The sequence below is a fragment of the Pipistrellus hanaki genome (assembly GCF_964339955.1).
Source record: "Pipistrellus hanaki genome assembly, chromosome: 15".
NCBI lineage: Eukaryota > Metazoa > Chordata > Mammalia > Chiroptera > Vespertilionidae > Pipistrellus > Pipistrellus hanaki.
Window position 1 is genome coordinate 4447545 of NC_140517.1, and position 8811 is coordinate 4456355.

Sequence of the window (8811 nt, forward strand, 5' to 3'; positions counted from 1 at the left end):
ATTATTGATTTTTCACAGAGAGGAAGAGAGAGGGATAGAGAGTTAGAGACATCAATCAGCTGCCTCCTGCACACTTCCCTCTGGGGATGTGCCCACAAAGTACATGCCTTTGACCGGAATCGAACCGGGGACCTTTCAGTCCACAGACTGACGCTCTATCCACTGAGCCAAACCGGTTTCGGCAATATGTGGCTACGTTCATTTCTAAGGCTTTCCACAAACTTGTGAGGTTTAGTGGATACAATGGTCCCACAGTGCTAGGAAGGCTCATTCCTAGGAAGTGTTGGGGTCAGCATTTGTCTTGCTAAACAATGAACCAGTGGGGATGGGACAAGACTGTAACTTTGGATGAAAGTCAAGGCCAAGTTTGTCCCAAAAGGGAGAGGCGGGTGAATGGGGGCAGTCAGGTCTCACGGGCCTTCACTAAGAAACAGAAACACTCCGGGTCACTTCTAACCTACACACCACCATGATCCAAGCTCTGTCTGTCTCCTGTTTCTGTATTTTGCACCCAGTAAGACATGTGTAGCTTGAGGGTCCATTATACACCTCTTCCGTTTTCACATCTGACCGTGAGATGGGTTTCCAATTTCTGGTATTATTACTATTGGCCCGGTGCATGACATTCGTACACTGCGAGGGGTGGGGAAGGGCTGGGGGAGTGGAACTCCCCAGCCTGGCCTGTGCCCTGTCACAGTGCAGGAGCCATGCTATGGATCACCCCAAAGAGATAGGCCCCACCCACCCATCCTGGGCTCCTTGATGGATTGCCCTCCAGGCCTCTGTGCCACACAGGGACCTGCCAGCCCTGCCTCCCCCGTACTATGTGGAGGAGGCGGGTCCCCCCCCCCCCCCAGGCATCTGCACCACACGGGGGCCTGTTGGCCTCCTTTGCCCTGCACAGAGCCATGGGACCCCCGGGCCTGGCTACTCGCGGACTCCAAGGCCGGCTCCATGCCATGCACTCGGTGTCAAGCACAGCCCCGCCCACCTGTGTGCACCCACTGTGTGCAAAGCCATCTTGTGATGGCATGAGGACCACCTAGGCTTTTATCAGTAAGATTACTAGAGGCCCGGTGCATGGAATTTGTGCGAGAGTAGGCCTTCCTTACCCTAGCTGCCGGCCCTGACCTCGCTTTGGCCCCGGGGACCCGGGCCTCCCTCGAGCTCCAGCTTTTTGTCTGGAAGGTCGTCCAAAAGGACATCTAATTAGCATATCATGCTTTTATTATTACAGGTTATTGGTACTACTACTACTTTAATATGGCCCATCTACTTTCCCTTGGAAACACGCCAGTGTCATTCATTATTCATCTGGCTCCTCCTGGTTGTGCAATCGGAAGCTGTGACTTTAAGGTTCAATCAGGGCCAAGGCCGTAAGGACGCCATGGTGCAAGTGGATAATTACCATCTACGGATTTCCAGAGGCCGGCCGGACAGTCAGTTTCGTAAGTACATTTCCTGTGCCTCATGGCTGTTTTAGAGGGCCATATTCCTATGAATTTCCAGAGGCCGGACGGACAATAAGAATTTCATAAGTACATTTCCTGTGCCTCGAGGCTGTTATAGAAGGCCATATTTCTATAGCACAGCAGCTTCCGTTGCAATTAGCACAGTTGGCAGTCCTTGTTGGGTGAGGGGCTCAGCACGTCTCCATCATTGGGTTCTAGCGTTTCTATATAACATTCCTTTGTCAGTATTCCCCACACACACACACTCACCTACAACTCCCCCTATCTTTAGTGTCTCTCTCTCTCTCTCTCTTTTTTTTTTTAATATATTTTATCGATTTTTTACAGAGTGGAAAGGAGAGAGTTAGAGAGCTAGAAACGTCGATGAGAGAGAAACATCAACCAGCTGCCTCTTGCACACCCCCTACTGGGGATGTGCGCGCAACCAACGTACATGCCCCTGACCGGAATCGAACCTGGGACCTTTCAGTCCGCAGATTAACGCTCTACCACTGAGCCAAACAGGTTTCGGCTAGTGTGTCTCTTTTTACTTATTCGGAAATAGCCAACTCATTAGGACAAACTATCAATACTTTCTTTTTAACTTCTCTCAAAATCACACACATCTCTGTCCTTCCTTCTGTTAAGGACATTTCTTCTTAATTTCAAAAGAGAAACCATAGAAGGAGCATTATGAATAGTACAACCGTCATCTCACACACCCTCCGCGGTCATGACTGGTTGGGTTATTTAAGAACAAGTTCTGAGAGCGGCTCAAAGAACAAGTCTAGCTATGATTATGGCTAATAGTATTAGCAGGCAGGCAATCAAACACTGGGTTTTTTCGTTTTTTTTAAGTTCAACATCAATTCGTGGGCACTGGGCCTTCTCCGTGTCTTGGGATAGCTGTCTGTCTCTGAGGTCAGCAGCTTCTCAGCTTCGAGGGCTCTTTGATGTCACTCCAGGTGGGGGCGAGGCTCAGAGATGGGCAGCGCCCGTTGGCCGTTCTGCGCCTTTCTGGATTTTCGGATGAGAAATGGGAATCCCGGAGTCCACACCTCTAAGTTCAGCTGCACGAGGATTCGTTACAACACCTGACACGGTCCCTTCCAATGGGGTTGGAGAGTCCCTCATGGCCGTCTTTCCCAATGAACACCATCTCCCGGTGGTCAGTCCTGGTCTTCGAAGCTGAGTCTCCATCCCCTCCCCCACCCCCACCCCCTCCAGGAGCACAACTGTGGAATCCATCAGTCACTCAATGAGTCCTTGATAATAAGGCAGAATGGCTGAAGCCGGTGTGGCTCAGTGGATAGAGCATCGGCCTACGGGCTCAAGGGTCCCAGGTTTGATTCCGGTCAAGGGCATGTACCTTGGTTGCGGGCACATCCCCAGGGCCCCTCCACAACATTCTGAAGTCCAGAGCTACCCACACCAGGGACACGGCGCTATCAGTGCGAACATTGGCTACAGGCTCTCTGGCCATCGGATAAGCTCCTGTGAGAGCCGTCCATCCGGCGTGCGGGCAGGCCTCTGTCCTGGCAGGCAGATGCGAACTCCTGATGGTGGAAGTTCTTGCAGATGCAGCTCAGTAACGTCGTGTGCCCATTCCTCTTCCACGAACCAAATGAGATGGGCACTCCCAAGAGGAGGCTCCTGTCACCCTGTCCCAGGAACCAGAAGGGGGTCCGTCAGCAACACCCCACCGCGGCTGTCTTCAGCCTGCAAAGGGGCGGGGCGTGTGATGGGAACTCCGTGGGGACGCCCCCAAAGGAGGCACGTCCATCAAAAGCCCTCCGCTGTGTCTGCTGTGTTTGCACAGCATCGCGGTGGCCGAGGCCGCCATGCAGGCGGGAGCTTTTGGCTGCAGGTCTGATTGGGGACTGTCGTAACCTGCAGGTCTCTGATGATCTCCATGGTGTTGGGGTTTTTGTGTGTATGTGTTTTTTTTTTCTTGATTTCAGAGAGAGAGAGAGAGAGAGAGAGAGAGAGAGGTGCATTGATGTGTGTGTGAGAGAGAGAGAGAGAGAGAGGGAGAGAGAGAGAGAGACATCTATTGGTTGCCTCCTGCATGTGCTCCAGGGGGACCCAGGAATGAAGCTGTGCCCTTGACCGGGAATGGAAACCACAACCCTCAGGGCAAGGGCCAACACTCTACCACGGAGCCACGCCGGCCAGGGAGGGGATAACTATTCTATTTATAGCTCCGAGTTCCCGTACAAATCTCCATCCTTGCTCACTGGGTTTCTTTACCGGGATGATAGGAAAATTGCAGGGGCACAGGCACGGAATTATAAGCCTCCCTTTATTTTTAATTTATTTTTATTTTTATATTTTATTGGTTTTTACAGAGAGGAAGAGAGAGGGATAGAGAGCTAGAAACATCAAATAGAGAGAAACACTGACCAGCTGCCTCTTGCACACCCCCTACTGGGGAGTGCCTGCATCCAAGATACATGCCCTTGACTGGAATCGAACCTGGGACCCTTCAGTCCGCAGGCCGATGCTCTATCCATTGAGCCAAACCAGTTTCGGCTATAAGTCCCCCCTTGAATGTCATCTTGAATAATGGGGCTTAGCTCCACTACCTCATCCGGTCTTCCGGGATACTGGTGACTATTAGGCAGAGATAATGTTCTGTCAATAGTAAATTTAGTAAGTGGCTGACTCGGTCGGACCCGTTATCTATACCGGCAAAGATCCAAAGCTCTCCTGGAGCATCATCCGACAGCCAGTCTCAAGATCCATTTCCTTGGAAGGAGGTCCCTTTAAAACGGACTCAGCATCTCCCTTAATCCGCTCTGAGTCCCTCTCGCCCTTCCGGGAGAGGGATAGGCGGGCATGGCTGGTTTCAGAGAGCCTCGCCTTTCCGGGCAGGGGAGCTGGGAGCTTTGAGGAGTGGACAGAGGAGTTGACCTTTCACCTTGGTGGCCGGAAGGCATCGGACTGGCTGTCCTTAGATCCTGGCGGATTAGAGGTCCCTCCCATCTGTGCACACGCTTTGCCCCGAGGGAGAGGGCCACTCGGCGGGGGAGGGGTAAGAACGATCAAGTTGTTCCAATGGCTTTAGTCACGTTCCCCTTCCGTGGCCATTTCAGTGTTGCCTGAAGTGTCCGTAAGGGGAGGGTGGGAGGGAGATGCTCTCATAGTCAGAGCAGCCCCATGCTTGCTTCTGGTTCTTTTCTTTGGTTAAACCCCATTCCCGTTTTCTCCAACCCTTCTTAAAGGGACCGGCTTTTCCCAATAGGCATAGAGTCCCGTCTCCCCTGTCTGAGAGTGAGCCTCGGGGAGGTCTCTGACCGCTCGATTGTTGGAGCTGTAAGTTCATGATTTTGGCAACTTCGTCTTTTTCTCTTTTCCTTTCTTTTTTTTAAAATATATTTTATTGATTTCTTACAGAGAGGAAGGGAGAGAGATAGTTAGAAACATCGATGAGAGAGAAACATCGATCAGCTGCCTCATGCACACCCACCACTGGGGATATGCCTACAACCAAGGCACATGCCCCTGACGGGAATCGAACCTGGGACCCCTCAGTCCGCAGGCCGATGCTCTATCCACTGAGCCACACCAGTTTTGGCAACTTCATCTTTTCTCTTCTGAACAGTTTTAGAGGGAGGGTCACCTCAGCAGCATGTTAGTCAGAGAGCTGTAAGCTCTCCATCGAGTTCTCCCTAAAATGCCAAATTCAGTAGGCGATCATTTTAATGATCCTTAAAATGGCCCAGAGGTAGATCTCAATATTGATTTAACTTTTTTTTTTTTAATCTTTAAAGAAATCAAGTGCTGGTTCATCAGGCTTTTCTATCTTGGTTCAATCCACTTTCAGGGGGCAGGGGGAGCCTCAGGTCTGGCTTGGTAAAGGTGGTGGGATCATTCTGTGCATTTTTCTGGTCCGCCTCTCTCTGTTCCCAGAGAACCTTGTGTCCATTCTCCTGCTCTTTTCTTAGAACCCAGCATGTGTGTTCACTGGTCCAGGTCAGAACAGCCAGGATCGGCCCTAGCTGGTTTGGCTCAATGAATAGAGTGTCAGCCTGTGGGCTGAAAGGTCCCAGGTTCGATTCCAATCAAGGGCACATACCTGGGTTGTGGGCTTGATCCCCAGCAGGGGGCCTGCAGGAGGCAGCCAATCAATGATTCTCTCTCATCACTGATGTTCCTCTCTCCCTCTCCCTTCCTCTAGGAAATCAATTAAAAATATATTTAAGGGGGGAAAAAAAAGAACAGCCAGGATCGTCTGTCCTAATAGTTAAATGAGATTCCTTTGCAAACCCGTCGGGGTCATGGAGGGTTCTGGAAGTCATTCGATTCCTTCGTTCTGTTCTGGTCCAAGGGACACAGTCTAACTTCTTCTGCCTGAGGAGGGCTTGTCTGAGAGGGCGCTGCCAGAGTCCTGTTTGTTCTTGCTAGCTGATCCCGGTCTGCTTTTCTATTCTGAGTGTCCCCCAGGTCAGGAGGGGGCTGTGGTGGCAGAGGTGAGGAAGAGAGAGAGGGAAAGAGAGGGAGAGGTGTGCAAGAGGCAGCCGATCCATGATTCTCTCTCATCATGGATGTTTCTCTCGCTCTCGCCCTCTCCCTTCCTCTCTGAAATCAATGCAAATATCTGTATTTTTAAATCCAGCCTAAGACTGAGTCTTATAAGAGTTTATTTGGGCCAAACTTGAGGATCATTATATGAGAGAGAAAAAAAAAAATCTCGATGGTTCAAGAAAATGCTCCAGAAAATGGCACTTTGCAGCTTGTTCTAGACACTAGAATCGAAGCTGGAGACACAGGAGGGTTACAGGAAGTCCATCGGTGGTAGATTAAGGAGCCAGGGGAAGCAAAGTGGGGAAATCTCTGGGATTGAATAAAAAGTAAAATGGCCCAAACCGGTGTGGATCAGTGGATAGAACATCAGCCTGCGAACTGAAAGGTCCAAGATTCAATTCCGGTCAAGGGCACGTACCTTGGTTGCGGGTACATCCCCAGGAGGGGGTGTGCAGGAGGCAGCTGATTGATGTTTCTCTCTCATCGATGTTTCTAGCTCTCTATCCCTCTCCCCCTTCCTCTCTGTAAAAAATCAATAAAATAGCCAAAACCGGTTTGGCTCAGTGGATAGAGCGTCGGCCTGCGGACTGAAAGGTCCAAGATTTGATTCCGGTCAAGGGCATGTACCTTGGTTGCAGGCACATCCCCGGTGTGGGTGTGCAGGAGGCAGCTGGTCGGCGTTTCTCTCTCATCAATGTTTTTAGCTCTCTGTTCTTCTCCCTTCCTCTCTGTCAAAAATCAATAAAATATATATATTTTTAAAAATCAATAAAGTATATTTTTAAATAAAATAAAAAGTAACATGGAGAGACACCTACTTCTCTACATCGGTGGGTACAGGGGCGTTAACAATGAGCATGTGCAGCACATAAGATGGGAACAAGACAACAACCGGTTCTGTGGCCCTGAGGTGAGGGGTCTGAAAATGGATATTGCTCTAACATTTCAAAGGGGGTTATCTAAGGTGTAAAAAGGTCAGTAGACTCACTCAAGATAAAAACTGACTTATATCCAGGGAGTTACAGGTGTCGGATGTGACTACCCACCCTGACCCACTTCTAACTCAAGTTAGCGATCTTTCTGTTCAGACCATCCTATGTGGTAACTTTTAAAAAATACATATATATATTTTATTAATTTTTTTTTTTTTTTTTTTTTTTTTTTTTTTTTTTTTACAGAGCGGAAGGGAGAGGCATAGAGAGCTAGAAACATCAATGAGAAACATCAACCAGCTGCCTCCTGCACACCCCCCCCTCCACTGGGGATGTGCCCACAACCAAGGTACATGCCCTTGACGGGAATCGAACCTGAGACCCTTCAGTCTGCAGGCTGACGCTCTATCCACTGAGCCAAACCGGGTTTGGCAACTTTTGGTCTCCGAGTGCGTAAGGCCCACCACGCAGGCCTCCCCCGCGCTGCCGGGTTTGGGATACGGCTCCCTTCCGACCACAGGGGCCAGTGATGTCAATGAGCAGAAGCGAGCTGAGTCACAGGCAGGACGATAGAGAACGGTGGGGACTGCAGCAAACCAAAGTGCTCGCCTCTCGGGAAGGGAGCAGCCGCTGTGCAGCGTTGCCTAATCGTTGCCATATTGCTGCCATGTGGACACAGGCACCCGGGGTGGCCAGACCTTTGGGAATTTCTGAGATGAAACCAGAAAGCCCCAAGCTTGCTTGAAGCTTCCCAAGTTTCAAAACGCTGTTCGGGCTGGATCCAGCCCACAGGCCACGAGTGTGCAGGCCCCGCGTCGGTGAGACAACATTTTCCGTCCTCACTCCCAGCTCCGGCCTCTCCAACTTGGCTGGCTCTCCGGAGGCCATGACAGGAGCCAATAGGGGCCCAGCCAGGAGGCAACCCCCCTCCCCACTGACCTCAGGCTCACCCTCCCCCAACGCCAAGGCTTCGCCCCGGGGTCAGGCCGATGGGCCCCGCGCCCTTCTGCAGGGCAGAGGCCCTCCCAAGGGCCTCCATACAGGCGGGCTTCTGGTGGGCCGTGCCTGCCAGACTACCCTGGACCGGTTTTAAACCCGCTGAGATCTGGGCTGCAGGGGTGTTTTCGGTTCTTAAGACAAAGACCAGACTCATTACCATGATCCCTCCCCCACCCAGGCCCTCACAGGCAGACCACTGCTGACCCTTTCAGCCCCTAATGGGCCTGGCGCATCACTCTGCCCCCTACCTTTCTCAGATGCAGAGAAGGTTCTCCTTCGGGCATCTTGTCGACTTCACTTCTGGATCTTCCCGGTGGTGCCCTAGAAGGTGCCCGAAACATCTGTGCCTCCCCTCCACCCAGCCTACCCCATGAGCACTCCTCTGTCCTGGACTCCTCAGGCCGCAGCTCAGAAGTCACTTCCCGCGGGAAGTCTCCCGGGCCCATCTGAGCTGGTGTAGAGGCCGCGGCCAGGTGTCCCCCATCACAGCCTCGCACCCAATGAATGCTCTCTACGGAGAGCTGGAGGGGACATGGGTCCACACTTGTGTTCCCAAGCGTATATCTAGCACCTTGCATTATGCCCGGGGCCTAGGAAATGCTTATATGTTTGCAGAAGAAAAATGGAAAAGAGGGAAGGAAGGAAGGAACGTAGGAAGGAAGAAAGGAAGGAAGAAAGGAAGGAAGGAAGGAAGGACGGACCCCTCCCTGTATCTGTTGCATATCTATTTTAAAAATATATATATTTTATTGATTTTTCACAGAGAGGAAGGGGGGGGGATAGAGTTAGAAACATTGATGAGAGAGAAACATCCGCCAGCTGCCTCCTCCACACCCCTCACTGGAGATGTGCCTGCAACCAAGGTCCATGCCCTTGACCGGAATGGAACCTGGGACCCCTCA